Here is an 18,700-nt window from a genome sequence, read left to right as displayed (position 1 = left end):
AGGGAGCACCATAGATAGCCCAACAAAGGGAGACCACTCATCATTCTAGCAACGTCGAAAGATACTCTGACCAGCATGATAACACAATGAAAGATGCTCTAGCTGATAAGAGAAACAACGTCGAAAGATTCTCTGACTGACAAGAACATATTAATGCTGGAAGATACTCTGGCCAGCAAGAAAATATTGGAGATGCTCTGATGGGCTTGAAAAAAACTACACCACAACAAAACCTAGATGGCTAAAAGAGGCCTAATATTTCTACACATTACATTCAAACTTTAAAACCTGTTGTTGCTACTACAACACCCCCCAAAATTTTTGCATGCACAAAATTTTGGAGCCTACCTTGGTCTTGTATATTATCTTCGCAAACATTGAGATCCATTCCATGTGTTTTCTCAAAGTGTTTTGATCCCTTCTATAAGAAAAGAAAAATGTCATATTTTCTTATGTCAAGTGTCGCGCAATGTATGTAAGCTTGTTTTGGTGGTTTCAAGGGATTACCCTTGTGTAAATGTGTCTATCTAACCATATTAACATTTTTCATACTCATTTCGAAAGTTTTAAGCATTGTGGCACAAGTGATGTCATGGTCGTTGCAAAGTGTATCTGTTGTCGCACTTGTCATAAGTCATCGTGAAGCTGCCGCACTAAGGGAAATGTGTGGTTCATGTGTCATGGATGATCTATGTTTTTGTGTCGTCAGGTGTTCTAAGTGTGTGATCACAGTTAATTCATGTCATTGATCACATCAGTTCACTAATCCCTGACTTAGCCAAATTCCATAAATTTCCCAACAACTTAGCCTCATCCGTCCCTCCTCAACTATGCATTGTATAGTTCTATCCCTCATGATGTAACCCTTCCCCTTTAAATTGTGAAATGCATATTTTCTACCTCCCAAGACTGTGCAATGCATAGTTCTAGTGCTTAATCCTAGACCTTAGCCCCCAGAATTGCACAATCCATCCCTCCAGCCTGGCCTCAACTGCACATTATGTAGTCTTTGAGCTCAAGCTCAGCCCTTGAGCTCCTAAGTTGTGAAATTGTGCAATCACCAGATCTTCTCTACCTCTTAGAACTATATAGTTGGCTGAAATAGTGCAAAACCCATCAACCCAGCTCATTCATCCAAAAAAATGTGTAATCTTCCTAACCAGTCCAGCCTAAACTATGCATTGCATAGTCTCAAGGCTCAAGCTTCACCCCTGACTGCCTGAGTTGCACAACTACGCAGTCATTAAGCCTCTTCCTCATCCAGCAATGTAGTTTTGGCTCAGTTAGTGGATCAACATGCAGCATCTTAGAATAGGAGTTTATCAAACTGATGTCATCTTGTCATAAGTGAATTGCAGATGCAATTACTCTATCAGTCCATGACAAGATTATGAAGAAGGAGATGGAGAATGGAAACATGTTGAAAGACATCTTTGTAGTTGATTATGCAAGTTGATCAATCAACACAAAGAAAAGGGATACCAGTTTGCAATCACAGCTCAAGACTTGATATCATTAAAGACTCCTCACCCCTAAGCCATGTGGAGGTGGAAAGAAGAGCATACTCAAGAAGAAATAATAATGGCTTGACATTGCCATGTCATCATGTAGTCCATGTCAGCAGTGTCATGCCATGTCATGAGTCATCATATGCCACATCATTATTATGAATTATGTAAGTATCTATTCAAAATGTATTGTAAAGTGGAAGTCCAAAGGACACATAAAGAATATGAAGGGTCATGTAAAGTCAAAATTTGTAGGAATTCAAACAGTCATGATGGTAGTCGAAGAGTCACAAGGAGGGGAAGCATCACCCCATTGGTTATATATACACCCTCATTGTATGTCAAGTGCTTAGTATGTAGCTCAAAAATCAAAGCTCTCATAATGGCTCGAAACCTAAATGACTGTGTCCATCTTGGAAAAACAATCCTAACGCAACTCATTTCACTGAAAACTAAGTTTGTATGAGGAATTTATTGATTTATGTTTTCTTTTCTAAACAGGTGAAATTTTGCAAAAAAAATGCCTAGTCACTGCATAGTCAGCAGTCCATACTACTGATGTGGCAAGTGACTAGGCGGGGTCAACTTTGGTCAACGGATCAATCGAAGCTCACCAAGTGTCTCAGTGTGATTGGTTGCATCTTGGTGATGTAGCAGGTGTGTTGGTACAATTTCATTGGTTAATTATGGGCCAATGAGAGAATGCCACGTGGAAAATTTGTAGGCCACCACGTGGCACCTCCCAACAGCCTTGGTAGGCTCAGCACGCAAGGGAGCAAATTTTTTCGAGGCACTTGGGTTCGACCCCGCGACCTCCTCTCCACAACACACACATCTTACCACCGCACCACTACATTAAGTCTTAACATGTAATGGGTAGCGCATTATGTTAAACATTGAGCATTGATGTTTTAGGCTAACCGCCCAACGTTAACCACCAGATGTTAATGCGCCATGTGAGCGCTCCTCCACCAAAACCGAAAGCAGCTAGCGCTAACCTCCAGTTCATGTAACCGCCAAGGTTAACTTTGTTTCCATGTGACCACTACAAACATTTAATGTTAAATGTTATGGGTAGTGGGAGCGCTTAGTGCTTAATTAATTTCGGATTAGCCTTAATTAATCCCAAATTTGTTTAATTATGGGATTAGTGCTTAAAGCGGTTTATGCTTAATTAAATAGCGCTTATCACTAATTAATCTCGGATTAGCAGTTGGCCATAAATTTGGCAGATTCTGCTATTTTCAGGCCTGCTTCTAGATTTAATGGCCCTAACTAGAGTTCTTCCATATTTGGAGGAGGATTTGTAGGGAAAAACTGTTTGATCCATACCTGGAGCATTTTTCGACCAAATTGAGCTCAAGAAAAGGTGTTCCTAGCTAATTTTGACATTTTGAACACATTGGTGCACATATCAGGAGCAGTAGAGATTTATAAACGGCATTTTTTCCATATTGAGTTAACAAAGAGGCCCAAGCCATGGAAGTTGGACCAAGGAGATGTAGCCCAGGAGGGGTGAACTCCTTCATCAAAACACTGTGTTAAAGTGTTCAATTGATGGTTTGTTGTACTTTTCATTTCTATTATTCAGCATTTTTTTTAAGCTATTTTTCTCATGAATGTCACATTAAACTTGATGTAATTTACCTATTTCAATCACCAAACAACCTAAGGAAACCTATGCACAGGAAGCAATGAACAAGCATTTGTTTATAAATGTGTAATTGAAATTAGCACAGAAAAACTAACATTCAATAATAGATCATTTTATGAGTAAAAGACCTGTCACCTTGGCTCCTCCTACAAGGCATTAGAGAGGCAATCTAGTTCTTTTGAGGAGCAAGTAGTGGCTCCAACAGTGCACTATTGGAGCTAGTGGTGTTCATTGTATACATGTGTACGAGAAATTTTACATAATATATGAAGCCTAATGGTTAGCACGTTCTTCATGCATGGTATGAATGTTTGTAAGACTGTTATGTGAATGTTTATGACTCATGTATGTTTATGACTCGTGTTTGTTTTCACCTATACTAAAGTAGTTGAACTATTTCAGTTATTTTAATGCTTATGATATTGAGAATGTGTTGTAACGGTTTCAATGCTCAACGCATCTTTGTGGACTATTCTATTGGATGTTAGATAGATATCTCTCATTGGTGTGTGGTACTATTACCTCCCTCTTAGAGGCTCGTTTTCATTTCCCTCTGTAGTAGAACCTTGACACACCTACAACTGAACACTCACCGAGCACACTTTCTTTTCGAAGGCACATTTACACTCCTCTCTCTTGCTATCAGTTAGATCCAGGGAAAATATTTAAGAAACCAGAAACAAGGTCATATTTTGGATGGGGATCCTATCCCAAACGGTGTTAGGTCTAATTGGGACCATATATTGAGTGTAACAACCCTGGTGAAATTCCATGTAAATAAAAATTAATAAAGGAAAAATAATAACCAAGGTCATGGGACATGTATTCCAAGCTGAATGGTGGGAAACTCATCCTAGTGGGTGTGTATTTTGGTTATTATGGCTAAAGGAAAATGGCAAAGGCAATGGAAAAGGCTTTGGAAAGGAAAAATGGCATTTTTGACAATGTATTTATGAAAATAAAGGAAATTAGGAGAAAAGGAAGATAAAAGGTCACGGGACGCATGCGAGGAGGAAAATAATGGAAAATGAAGAAAATAGAGGCCTTAATAATAAAAAGGCTTATGAGGATCAAATGGTAGATTTTTGTCGATATAACCTTTCTTTCAATTTAATTTTGGAGCTCTCTCTCTATTCTCTCTCTTTCTCACTCTTAGTCACTTAGAGCATTCTCGGAGCACTATAGTACTAGATCAAGAAAGGAAGAGTAGGATCAAGCAACTACACCGAGATTATTTGTAGGTATCAATTTGCATGTTTGATTTCCTTGCTAGACTTGGCATTCATGGTACGTGAATGTGTGTATTTGGTTCTCTTATTGTCATTGGCATGGGTTTTTCCAGGTGTGATAGTGTTCTTCAACCTTTCTTTTCCATTTCCGGATAGCCATGGTGTGATGGGGTTCTCATGTTTTGGTTGAGTTGGATTGTCTGATGGATTCAAAATTGAGTGAGGTGGTCTCTAAAAGAAAGAACATGTGGCTGAAAGATCCTTGAATCAAACTGTGGATTGTGGTAAATCCTTAGCCTAGTAACCTCTGGACTGGATTTTGGGTTGCGATAAAGCTAGATTTTGTGTTACCTTAGTGGGCCTAAGAATCCTTGACTGGTGAATGGCAGGATATATGGTAAATCCTAGAAGTGGGTGCCCTTGGTTAGTCCTAGGAATCCTTGGCCAGTGAATGGTAAGATATACGGTAAATCCTGGAGGGTGGAGTCTCGATTAGGCCTAAGTATCCTCGACCATTGTATGAAAAGATGTACAGTAAAGCCTAGAGACTAGAAGATAGGAAAATTCCTCACGGTGTAGGTGGAGAAATCGGGTGGCATCCATGCTTGTTTAGTGCCTAGTGATCTGGTGGATATTTCGGCAAATCCTAGTCCTATTGATGAGGGTGAGGTGGTTTAGCCTCGGAAATCCCTAGTTGATTTCTAGTTATGAGTCCCACATTCATGCTTGGAATATGGCATGAGGGTGATTGACTGAAAGAAAGATTTGGTTCATCCAATCTATGTTCGGGTGGTACGTGGAAGTCCCAAACCTGGTTGGCTTATGCATTCATTAATAAGAGTTCCTTCCCTTTGGTATTTCATGTGTAAACGTAATGGTTCATATGTGGGTTTTATGGTTGTTATACCCTTGTTATTTATGTTGGTTATATGTTGGTTATGAGTATGTTTTATGATAGTGATGACGTATGGATCTCATCATGTTTTGATTAGTAAATGAATGTTAAATGAATATATGGCATAATAGATTATAATGCAGCTAATGTGATAAGAACCAATGCTTCTTAGTGATTCTCAGATAAGTATGAGACCCTTATGCTCAGATCGATTGTTACGACCTGTAGAATGCATATTTGTGACATGTTTGACGAAATGCCTGTCATGGCTATTAGGGGTCCAGTCAAGCCTTCATTTAAGTATTTGCATTAGTATCATTGTTTCAATGTTATTTATAATTCTTGAAGGTTTCATGGATTTCTAGGCAGTGACTTGAGTCCTGGCCCTGAAAAAAGTGGCACAGAATCCGGGGTCACTGGAATAGGACTAGCTAAAAAAGTCCCCAGTCGCTAGCATGGCCTTGCTTTGGGAGTGGCTCGAGGGTCCTAGTCACATGCATGCCCATGTCATGGGAGAAAATGAGGCTCTAGGTCAGTAAAATGTTAAGTTGCCTCAGGGGATGGTCACCTAGAAAGGTTGGTTGGCTCCTGGAGGTTCTGTAGCATGTGTAGAAGGTCAGATTGGTTTTGTTTAGTCTGTTCCACTTCCTTAACTATACATGGGGATTTGAAACATATCATAGTAGCCTCTTATCACATGTTTACCCCAGTGGACTAGTTAAATTGGGTAAATGTTGGAGGAGGGTGGTTACAGAGTGGTATCAAAGCGAGTTTTGTTCTCTTTGGGGAATGTCTGGTTTCTATTCTCTTTGGGTGTTATCTGATACCACAGAGTGGTATCATAACATGGTTCAACACTTGGACTGGATGGGATGAATGTGTTTGTCATGTGTGCATGTAGGTTGTATATGTGCTTATTATGTATGCATGGTAGTGATCATTATTGTTGTTGTGTTTCCATGTAGGATTTGATGTTGTTGTTGTTGGGATGTGCTTGTCATGAATGCCTGTTGGTTGTATATGAATTTGGTATGCATGTCAATGTTTATATGTTGTTATGCATGTATTGTCATGGTTATGTTTATGCATGTATAGTAGGTCACACATGCATCGTGTGTTCATTGTATGCAATTAGGTCATCATGATTCTATTGGTATGCTATGATGCTAATGTGTTGGCAAAGATAGAGAAGGAGATGAAAATCATCAAAGTGAGGTTGCAATACTAGACTTCAGGGTAAGATCATATCGTCATACAAGTATTGTATGTTTGGCATACAGGTATGTTAGTTAATGGATTGTTATATGCATTAGGGTTGTATACATGTATGTCGTTCTATTGCTATTGTGGTTACATGCATGATAAATGCTAGTTAATCAAAGTGATCATATGCACATGTGTCGAATGGTCATGAATGGTAGTTAACTTGTTGTTGGATGCATTGTTGTCATATGCATGATGAATATGGTTATTGTGTTAAGTTCTTGATGTTATATGTATCATGATAATTTGTATTGGTCTATGCAGATGATTCTGGTTATGATATTCAGGTATGAGTTAATATATTGTGACACTATGTCATACTAATCTAGATTGACTGTGCATATGTGATTGTTATGCATGAATGAAAATCGTTTATGAGTTTATGGTGTGAACATGTTAGCCGGCTACTGTTATGGATATCATGGCCTTATTTATGTTTGAGTTGATGTGTTGTGAATTTATATCATGCTAATCTATATTGATTGTGCAGACAAGATAGCCTCCCCTGAGATACATTAAGGTATTAGCTTCCTTATGTCGTCTATTTGGTGTTTGAATTTTTTATTATGTCATTTATTTGGTGTTTGAGTGTTTGGTGTCTATTATTTCATCTATATGTTGCATGAATGTTTGATTAATTGCATGATATGAGTATGTGTTTGTAAGATTGAAAGAAAGAATGGTCATGTTTTAAGATGGTTGTACTAACACATTATGTGCTAAGATAGCTTATATGTACTTGAATGTAAGTGTGTGCTAGTTGTAGTATTATTATTTTGATTATTAGTTGTTTATGACATGGTTGTTAGTCTTAGCATAGGTTGATTTCAATTAATAGACATGATGTTTTGACTCTTGGAACATGTGGCTAACATGTGTAAAAAGTTGCAGGGCAACATGTTTGGTATTAGCATGACAAGGTAATAGTTGATGTGTTTTATAACTAAAATTTGGGTGATGTGACAGTAAATAGTAAGATTTGATTCCTTTGGCTTGGATACCGCAATTCCAACGAAAGAATGCTTTGAATACAGTTTTATTAACCCTAATCTTGTCTGAAATTATGTGGATATGAGTTATATTCATGAACATGTGTTTGACAGGTATAACAGCTAGTGTCTAGTTATAGTTAAATCTGTCAAGGGAATTTGAGTCCCTTGAGAGATGGCATGAATGTGTTCATTTACAAGGCAACGTGCTTGGAATGACAAGGTAAGATAACTGGTATATTGTTATATTTATTTATGCACTAACACTTATATGTTTATGGTAGTATTATACAAGGAATTGCATGGCAAGAGATTGCCATGAAATCTTGGAGAAGGCTTCGGTTGAGATTTCCTTTGGAAGCATTGGGAACCCATGGAGTTGAGTCATGGTGTTTGTTTCTATTATTGCACTTTTGGTCTTTTGTGATTTGCTTATGCTTGATTTGTAGTCTTGATTGTGTCTAGTGCATGATCATGCCACTTTGTTTGTGGTGTCGTATTGCTATTGGTTTTCATGATTTTCTTATTTTTTGCTTGTTGTTATTTCCTTTTTTTTTTTAGGGTATTGGGAATTGGTTGGGAAAACAGGAAAGTTAGTGGAGCTTGGGGAGAGAAGGATTAAACTCAACAGGTAATGTAAGGCCCGGATGAAGCTCGATTCATGAGTAAGGGCAGTTAAAGGTAAGAATATGACATTCGGTTGGACTAGTTGGGTCCATTGTGGTAAATGGACAATGGCAGTACAAACATGAGAAAGCTAACCAGAAAGGTTAAGTAAATGGATTTGAGACGTCAAATGCCTTGGCTATGTTGGGAACGTTGTTCTCAATGTTGTGCATGTTTTGAAAGGGAGTTCTCATAACCTTGACCTTATGCTATTTGGTAATTATGTTGTGATCATTATTATGCTGATGTTTATATATGTATAAATGTATGTATGTGTGTCATTGTCTGACAGGGTCGTCAAAAATCATGATTGTTTAATGCTAATATTTATATTTATATATGTATGTGTGTATGTCATTTTCTAACGGGATCATGATTGTTTTATGCTATTGTTTATATATATGTATGTACGTATGTCTCTATGTCATTGTCTGGCAGGGTTGTCAGGGATCATTCTATGGAGGAATGATTGCTTATGCAGGTGAAAGGTATGAAAGAGGTTCCTGGTCTTATGGGAAATCAATTGGGAATAGCCTCGACAAATTTATGAGGTTAGTATCATGTGGATATGAGTTGATATTATGTATTTATACTATGCCTATGTTTACATTATGGACAAGTAATGTTGAGAGATACATCAATGGAATGAAAGCAGTATTACTCGTGGCATGTTGGGGAAAGCATGGATGGTGGAAAGACACTAGAAACAAGGTTTCCTAGTAGAGACAGTGTAATATTTGGATGTGCAATACTACTATTGTGTATATGTTGTACATATTGTACAGTTGTACCTATGATGTTGTATACATGGGGTGTTGTGTATAGATGTTGTTGTGTGTATATTGCATACATAGTGTTGGGTATAAATGGTACTATGTACATGTTGGATGTGTGGTGTTGTGTACATATCATACTATGTGCATGTTGGATATGCGGTGTTTTGTGCATAGGGTGTTGTGCGCATGTTGGATATGCGGTGATGTGTACATATCATACTATTTGCATGTTGGATATGCAGTGTTGTGTGCATAGGGTGTTGTGCGCATGTTGGATATGCGGTGTTGTGTACATATGGTTCTATGTGAATGTTGTATATGCAGTTGTATGTACATATGGTGTTGTGTGCATGTTGTACATGTGGTTCTATGTACATATGGTGTTGTGTGCATAATTGTACAAGTGGTGTTGTGTACATGTTGTACATGTGGTGTTGTGCGCATGTGGCATTGTGTACATGTCGTGCAGGTGGTGCTATGTACATGTGGTTTTGTGTACATGTGGTGCATGTGGTATTGTGTACATGTTGTACATGTGGTGTTGTGCGTATGTGGCATTGTGTACATGTCGTGCATGTGGTGCTATGTACATGTGGTGTTGTGTACATGTGGTGCATTTGGTGTTCTGTATATGTGGTTTTGTGTACATGTTTTACAAGTGGTATGGTGTACATGTGGCGTTTTGTACACGTTGTTCAGGTGGTGTCGTGTACATGTGATGTTGTGTACACATTGTGCAGGTGGTGTTGTGTACAGGTGGTAATGTGTACATGTGCTATTGTGTGCATGTCATACATGTTGTGTTGTATACATGTGGTACTACGTATGTGCATTATGTAGTTGTGGCATCGTGAGATGTGTATTAGTTGTCTTGTACTTTGTGTATGTATATGTATTTTGTTGTACACTAGGTGCAAGTGTATGTGTTGTGTTGTATGTCAAGTGTAGGTGCATGCATTGTATGGTGTTGTATTTCATGTGTGGTTGTGTGTGTGTGATGAACAATGTGTGTATGTGTACATGATTGAAGAGAAGCAAAGGAAATGGGTATTTGTTGGGTGTGGCAACCAATTTGGTGTGTGTACGAAAAGGACAAAGGATAAAGGTAGAAGCGAAGGATTGATTAAAGGATTAGTATAAGTGTTTTATTTTAGTTTTATTATGCATGTGATCTATGATTCTAATTTATGATGGTTACATGTGATCTATGATTCTAGTTTATGATGATTGCATGTGATTCATGATCTTGATCTATGATGGTTGTGTTTCAAGCTAACTAGATGTGATATTTTTATACATAATGGTTTGATAAAAGAGTTATTTTATCTTGTTGTGACAGGAAGTAAACAAAATTGTAAGTGTACTTCATTAACAAGCTACCAATGAGGTATGATTTAGATTTACTTCAATTCGTTTTGAGTGTAATGGAGATTATGTGCTTGGTACATGAAAGCATGGAAAAATGCCCTGTTTGGGTGGTTGAAGCCCATTGCAAGAATTAGCAGTAGCAGTATGTTGGTAAAGTACTTCAGGAGTAGATCCATTGTGGGACACTGATTCCCAATAGTGTCCATTGATTTCCATTAGCATGCTATGACTAGTAGGATGATTTTGAGGTAGGGATATGCCTTGTTTGTTTGAACTTCTGATGTAAGGAAAACTTTCCAAGGGATGGATTGCTCGGGATAGGGGATGTCGGAGAACTAGGAAGGTGAATGAATGCACTGAATGGGGTGACTGGATTTCCCAAGGGACTGCGTAGCAGAGAATGGAAGGCAGAGATGGATTTGTTTTGGTCATTAGCATTGCCAGATGGAATCAGATGCGCATTCGGATTATGCCCTGGAACAATGAGTCGGTAACTATTCCCTGAGAGGACAAGTGGCACAGGATTATAGCGTTGGACATTGGATGCAGCTTTGATTTTGGCAATGGATTATGTACTTTCTAGGAAGGAGGTGAATCTTGGCACTAATTTTGAGGGTGGAGGTGTAAGCCTCTGGATTCCCTTGTTGCGAATGCAGGCATCGTATCCTTTTATTTGTTGCTTGATAAAATGTGCATATGTATATATGTGTATATCATTGTAAATATTGTATTGATATATATTTATAAATCTCTGTAGACAGTATAGTTATTTGTTGGTTGAAGCAAATGTGCATGTGGTTGTTATTGTAAATATCGTAATGAGTTATGTTATAAAGCTCTAATAAATGGTATGTTTATCATGTTTCAACAGTGGTCATTATGAATATTGAAATGAGCTGTGTTATAAAGCTCCATGGGCAATATGTTTTGTTTTAAGGAGTTTTTTTTGTTGTAGGTGTCACTGAAAACTGAGGACAATGTTCCCCCAAGGGGGAGGGTTTTGTAAGAGCCTTGGTGAAATTCCATGTAAATAAAAGTTAATAAAGGAAAAATAATAACCAAGGTCATGGGACATGTATTCCAATCTGAATGGTAGGAAAAACATCCTAATGGGTGTTCATTTCGGCTATTATGGCTAAAGGAAAATGGAAAAGGCAATGAAAAGACTTTTGAAAGGAAAAATGGCATTTTTGGCAATTTATTTATGAAAATAAAGGAAATTAGAAGAAAAGGAAGGTGAAATGTCACAGGATGCATGTGAGCATGAAAAATGAAGGAAAATAATGGAAAATGAATAAAATAGAGGCCTCAATGATAAAAGTCTTTTGAGGATCAGTTGGTAGCTTTTTGTTAATATAGCCTTCCTTTCAGTTCCATTTTGGAGCTCCCTCTCTATTCTCTCTCTCACACTCTTGGACACTTAGAGAATTCTTGAATCACTCTAGTATTGGATCAATAAAGACAAAGGAAGATCAAAGAAGGCCAAGGAAATCAAAGATCAAGCAAGGAAGAGCAGGATCAAATAGCTACAGTGGGATTATTTGCAGGTATCGATTTGCATGCATGGTTTCCTTGCTAGACTTAGCATGCATGGTACATGCATGTGTGTATTTGGTTCTCTTGTTGTGATTGGCATGGGTTTTTCTAGGTGTGACGGTGTTCTTCAGCCTTGTCTTTCCATTTCTAGATATCCATGGTGTGATGGGGTTCTCATGTTTTGGTTGAGCTGGATTGTCAGATGGATTTGAAACTGAGTGAGGTGGTATCTAAAAGAAAGAACACATGGCCTAGTGATCCCTAAATCAAACAGTGGATTATGTTAAAGATTTGGCCTAGTAACCCCTGAACCAGACTGTGGGTTGCGTTAAAGTCAAATTTTGTGTTACCTCAGTGGTTGTAGGAATCCTTGGACCAGTGAATGCCAGGATATGCGGTAAATCCTAGAGGTGGATTCCCTCGGTCAGAGCTAGGAATCCTTGGTTGGTGAATGGCAGGATATACGATAAATACATGAGGGTGGAGTCTCGATTATTCCTATGGATCCTCAATCGTTGTATGGCGGCATGTATGGTAAAGCCTATAGACTAGGAGATAGGAAAATTCCTGACAGTGTAGGTGGAGAACTCTAGTGGCATCCATGCTTGTTTAGGGCCTAGTGATCCAGTGGGGATTATGGTAAATCTTGGTTCTATTGATGAGGGTGAGATGGTTTAGCCTCAAGAATCCTTGGTTGATTTTGGTTATGAGTCCCACATTCATGCTTGGAATATGGCACGGGGCCATTGGCTGAAAGAAATATTTGGTTCAGCCAATCTATGGTCGATTGGTACGTGGAAGTCCCAAATGTGGTTGCCTTATGAATTCATTAATAAGAGTCCTTCTCTTTGGTATTTCATTTGTAAATGTATTGGTTCATATGTGGGTTTTATGGTTATTATACCCTTGTTATTTCTGTTGGTTATATGTTGGTTATTTGTATGTTTTATGACATTGATGATATATGGCTCTCATCATGTTTTGATTAATAAATGAATGTTCAATGAATATATGACATAATAGATGATAATGCAGCTAATGTGATAAGGCATCAATACTTTTTACTTATTCTCATATAAGTATGAAACTCTTGTGCTCAGATCTATTGTTATGAGTTGTAGAATGAATATTTGTGACATGTTTAATGAAATTCCTGTCATGGCTAGTAGGGGTCCAGTCAAATATTTGTTCAATTATTTGCATTAGTATCATTGTTTCGATGTTATTTATCATTCCTGAAGGTTTCATGGAGTTCTAGGCAGCGGCTCGAGTCCTAACCCTGAAAAAGTGGCACAAAATTCAGGGTTACTGGCACAAACATAGCTAAAACATTCCCCAGCCATTGGCATGCCCTTACTTTGGGAGATGCTAGAGGGTACTAGTCGCATGCATGCCCATGTCATGGAAGTGTCTAAGGCTCTAGGTCAGTAAATTTTTAAGTTTCCTCACGGGTTAGTCACCTGGAAGGTTGGTTGGCTCTTGGAGATTCTGTAACATATGTAGAAGGTCGGATTGGTTGTGTTTATTCGGTTCCACTTGCTTAACAATAAATGGGGGGTTGAATCATATCATAGTAGTCTCTCGTCACATGTTTACCCCAGAAGATCGATTAACTTGGGTAAATGTGGGAGGAGGGTTGTTACGTTGGGGAGACCCCTTGAATGTTGGCAGGTATAGCACCGTCAACAAACCCTAAGGGTCTACACAAGAAAACTTGAAAACAAAACCTTGTGCCCAAAGATGAACAGAGATGAAAAGCCAATAGAAGACAAGGTATATTAGAGGATCACCTCATCTTGAAGAATTTCATTAAACAAAAGATGGTGTAAGAAAACACCAACAGAGAAAGGCGCCACAAGAAAATCCCACTAGAGAAAAACCCCTGGGACGTCCCGTAGAAAAATCAACGACAACAAACAAGGGCAGCACCCAAAGACTCAATAAACCTCAGTAGAGATGAAACAACAAAAACATCATTGAACCAGAAATGCCACCAAAGTCCACCCAGATGTCCCACACAAAAGTTGAGAACCACACCAGCATGAAGGCACCGACAAGCACACTAAAAACAGTCCAACAAGGGAAGCCTCCTAAAATAAAATCCTGGAACAATCAAAGAAGTAGCGAGACACCACCAATCCCTAGAATAGATGCACATACATACCAAATAGAGCCACAACTAACGAAGGCATTTCAAACCTGCAGCAAGGAAATTCATACCTTTATCAAGGATACCTTTATATCAAACGTGAAGAGGGCTTGTGAATATTAAAGGATTGAAATACAATTGTATACAATGGTGTCCTGCAATGGTTGACCATATGTGTGTGTGTGTGTGTGTGTGTGTGGGTGTTTGGGTGTAGGATTATGTATAGATATATGTGTGTGTGTGTTGGGGGGGGGGGGTTGTTTGGGTGTAGGATTATGTGTAGATATATGTGTGTGTGTTAGTGAGAGAGACATTTTAAAGTATTTAAAAATAATCTTAGAGGGATCAACCCAGGTAGGTGGTTCATGCTATTTAACCCACCATAGTATGATGCGGCACAAGGTAACATGCCATATGTGTGACACGTGGCATGACAAAGTGCTCTAGCATAGTGTGGGAGGAGAATTATAAAACAACATAACTTTTGTTTTTGGAGTCTGAAAAGGACGAAATATTATATCACCGAAAATGTTTTGACGAGACAAATATCATGAATTGGGTGGTTTTCATAGTAAAAGAGAAACGAATAAAATATACATATATAAAAATTAATACCCCGTTCTCATAAGTGCACGCTGGGAGTCAAGTTAGCATAATAACAACCTCTGGATAGATAAAGGGGGTGTGTTACAAAGCTAGTTCAAGATAACTAAGTAGGAACAAGTTTTTCAGCTATTGGAATGGATCTATAACCTGCATCAACATGTGAGGGTAACAAGGTGCACCACTATCTTTGTCTTTTCAATTGTATGAAAGTAATTTTCATTAGACCTAGGAGATTTGATTGTTTGTTGAGGCAAGATATATGGGACAACAATCCCTTTGCTATTGATTAAAATTCAAGGCAAACACCATCTAAAAGAAATCAAAGTTTGTATACATTATAAAAATATAAATATAATATAATATAATGTAAACATTTTAATTCGGTTGAAATAAAAATAAAAGATAATCGTATAAAAATAAAATAATAATGAAAATGGCCCATGGTATTGAGAACCCATGGTATTCATGTGGAATGTAGCCTATTTAAAGGGGGGAATTAAACCAGCCTAGATCCATCTTAATTCTGGATCTACCAAGAACCTAGAGGGATCAAATCTCTTGATACGCAACCTCTTTTAGAGTGAAAGGAGATTTTATCAATATCGACGCTTGGTAGATCCAGAGTTAAGATGGATCTAGACTAGTTATAATAAATCTTTAATATGAGTCACAATGTCTTAGGTCGAAAATTCCTCTTGGCTACAACAAAAAAAATTTAATCCTAATGAGGCTCTAGGCCTTCTTATTTATACAAATGAAGCTACCAACAGCTTCCTTAAATTTAGGGAGGCTTGGCTCCCAACTCGAGATCAACTTGTCTTCAACTATCACTGGCTTGGTTGCCAATGACCTCAGTGGCTTGGCTGCTTGTAACTCCGAGCTGATGAGATCTGGTGGAGGAATCTTCGAGTGAGTGAGGAGTTAAGGAGGGAGATCCAATCTCCTAAAATCCATCTTTCTTGTCTACTTCGAGTTCCTGCACTTTAATTAGCCAAAATTGCTCCAAATCCTGCAATTAATGCACATTAGGCCACAAGACATAACATCTCATCTTTACCCTTCTCACTAAGAAAAATATAACAAAACATGTAAAGAAATGTGAGAAAAGTTGATTTTAATAAGCTGGAGAGTGGCATTAAGGTCCATATAATTTACCCATTGATGAGCCTCATCACCTTCGCCACACACTTCTTCCATTCAGCCAAATTTTGTGCATCTGATGTTGTCGGCTTGGAAATTTCTTGATCAATGAATTCCTTCAAGCCATTATCCTCTAGCACAACCTCCATTCTATCCCTCTAGGCTATAAAATTCAAGCTTCCTTCCAAGGCATGCTCGAGCCACAAATCGTAGAACGACATCTATCGATCCTGAAGTATGTTTTGAAAATTTGCATTTCACTTGTAACCCAAAACTCAAAACTTTGAAATCTCCTCTAGTATACTGTCTTCAGCTCCGATACCATGTATAAAATCATGTAGATTCACAAGCTCATGCAATGTACTAAAGCACAAGACAAGAATCTACTTCTACTTTCAACCAGCGAAAGCCAATAAATTGATGAAAACAATATGAACAAGAAGAAGATAAATCAATGGCACATAACACAAGATGTATCTGGGGAAATCCACTGCTCAAAATCCCGTTACCTGTATTGCATATATCAAAAATATGAGTGAATATACAAATCTTGTTCTCACTAGAATAATTATGCACAAGTATGCTCAACTCTCTCAGCTCACAAGCTAGCTCTTGGCCAACACTTAGCCAATTCTACAGCTCTCCAAGCTCCTAATATCTTATGTAATTCCTAGGATGAATAGCCTATATTTAAAGGGAATTCATGCTTCCAAAACTGCACAATCCAAACATAGGATCAATCTATGATGCATGCATGATATTTACACTCCAGTAAATAATACCACTGATAGTACATTGTCCCTACACTCTAGTCTCAACTGGGTCTTTCTTTGAACTGACATGCATGAGTTTCTCATGAGGGAATCTTCATTTAACTAGAGCAGAACTAGTGGATGCATTAGTGCACCAACTAACTGTTAGTCCTCTATTAGTTCCTCAAACAATTTGAAACTAATTTAACTTAACTTAATAAACCGAGTGATCTAATTTCCAAATCAATTTAAACTCATATTAGACCCCTAAAACTCAGGGAGAACATATGCATGACTATAGAAAGACTTCCAACTCGAAATTCCTAAGCTAATTAAGTTAATTAAACTTAATTAACTATTTACAAGTTGCTATGAGAATAGAATTCGATTTTAATTCTCAGTTTAATTCAAGGACAAATTAAACTGGAATTTCTTATTACCATTTCTCAACACTACTCACTTGATCCTTTGGATATGACTTTGAATCTTTCGCTCCAAGCCTCGCTCCATACTTTTTCTTCACGTCCGAGAACTTGCAAGGAAGATAAAAGAGCTATGTAAGATACAAGAGCATATATGGCATACATCAAACATAAATTATTTAACAGATCAAGGAACATTAAGCTAATAGGATAAATATTTACACAATTGTGGAAAGTGAACATCAGATGTATATATTAATAAGCTAAAACTGGAAACATACAACCTATGCCTTGATGTTGGAGACCTCCTTTTGGTGGATTTCCAAGTCCAAGAAAAGACTCTTCAAGCACTCCTTCTCCAAGCTAGAATGGGTAGCATGTAAGCATAATCTCAGCATAGGGATGTAGCAATCAATGACCAACCATTTGGGGATGGAAGGGAGTGAATTTATAGGAAGAGGGAGGGAGTTAGGGATCTACAAAAGAGGGAGGAAGGTCCACATCTCAAGGGGAAATCCCATGATGATAAGATCAAGGGGCCCAAATGAGAGAGCTCGACCATATCAACAACAAGCAATAGTTAACTCACTGTTCCTGAAGGTTCTAATGTACGAAGCTTCTCCTCCACTTTGGGAAAACCTGCAAGAAGAGGTTCTGCGTGAGTTTTCCTATGATACTCCATGCTTGCAACGTGAGTGTATAACTGCAAAACCTTCCATCACCACGAGCAGGTAGTGGAGCAAAACGCGTTGATGCTAAAATTAGGGTTTTTATTCAACCAAGTCTTCATAATGGATTCAAGGAAGTTTTCCTTTGATTCTTCACGGAGGTTTTACGTTGTATATCATGATGGATATGTTGCACAGTAGTCAACATTTTGGCACTTCGAGATATGGACAGGAAGTGAACAGGAGGAGTGACAAAATATTATGTAACAACAGCAGGATTATTTGTAGGTATCAATTTTCATGTGTGATTTCCTTGCTAGACTTGGCATGCATGGTACATGCATGTGTGTATTTGGTTCTCTTTATTTCATTGGCATGGGTTTTTCCAGTTGTGACAGTGTCCTTCAGCCTTGCCTTTCCATTTCTAGATAGCCATGGTGTGATGGGGTTCTCATGTTTTAGTCAAGCTGGATTGTCAGATGGATTTGAAACTGAGTGAGGTGGTCTCTAAAAGAAATAACACATGGCCTAGTGATCCCTGAATCGGACTATGGATTGCGATAAAGCCCTGGCCTAGTAACCCCTGAACCAGACCGTGAGTTGTGTTACAGTCAAATTTTGTGTTACCTCATTGGGCGTAGGAATCCTCAACCGTTGAATGGCAAGATATGCAGTAAATCCTAAATGTGGGTTCCCTCGATCAGGCCTAGGAATTCTTGGTTGGTGAATGGCAGGATATATGGTCAATAATGAAGGGTGGAGTCTCGATTAGGCCTAAGGATCCTCGAACATTATATGGTGGGATGTATGGTAAAGCCTAGAGACTAGGAGACAAGAAAAATCGTCACAGTGTAGGTGGAGAAACCTAGTGGGATCCATGCTTGTTTAGGGACTAATGATCCAGTGGGGATTATGGTAAAGCCTGGTTCCATTGGTGAGGCAGAGGTGGTTTAGCCTCAAGAAGCCTTGGTTGATTTCTAGTTATGATTCCTGTTAACACCCAGGTTGTTCCCTATGACTCCCAAGGGAATACGGCCGGGGTAACCACTAACCAATCTTTGGATCACAGTTCCTAGCCA

Source organism: Pinus tabuliformis, chromosome 4_2, assembly GCF_031772625.1.
Source record: "Pinus tabuliformis cultivar Carrire ecotype Pingquan chromosome 4_2, CPIR1, whole genome shotgun sequence".
NCBI lineage: Eukaryota > Viridiplantae > Streptophyta > Pinopsida > Pinales > Pinaceae > Pinus > Pinus tabuliformis.
The sequence above is the reverse complement of the archived record's forward strand: the minus strand, read 5'-3'. Positions refer to the sequence as shown.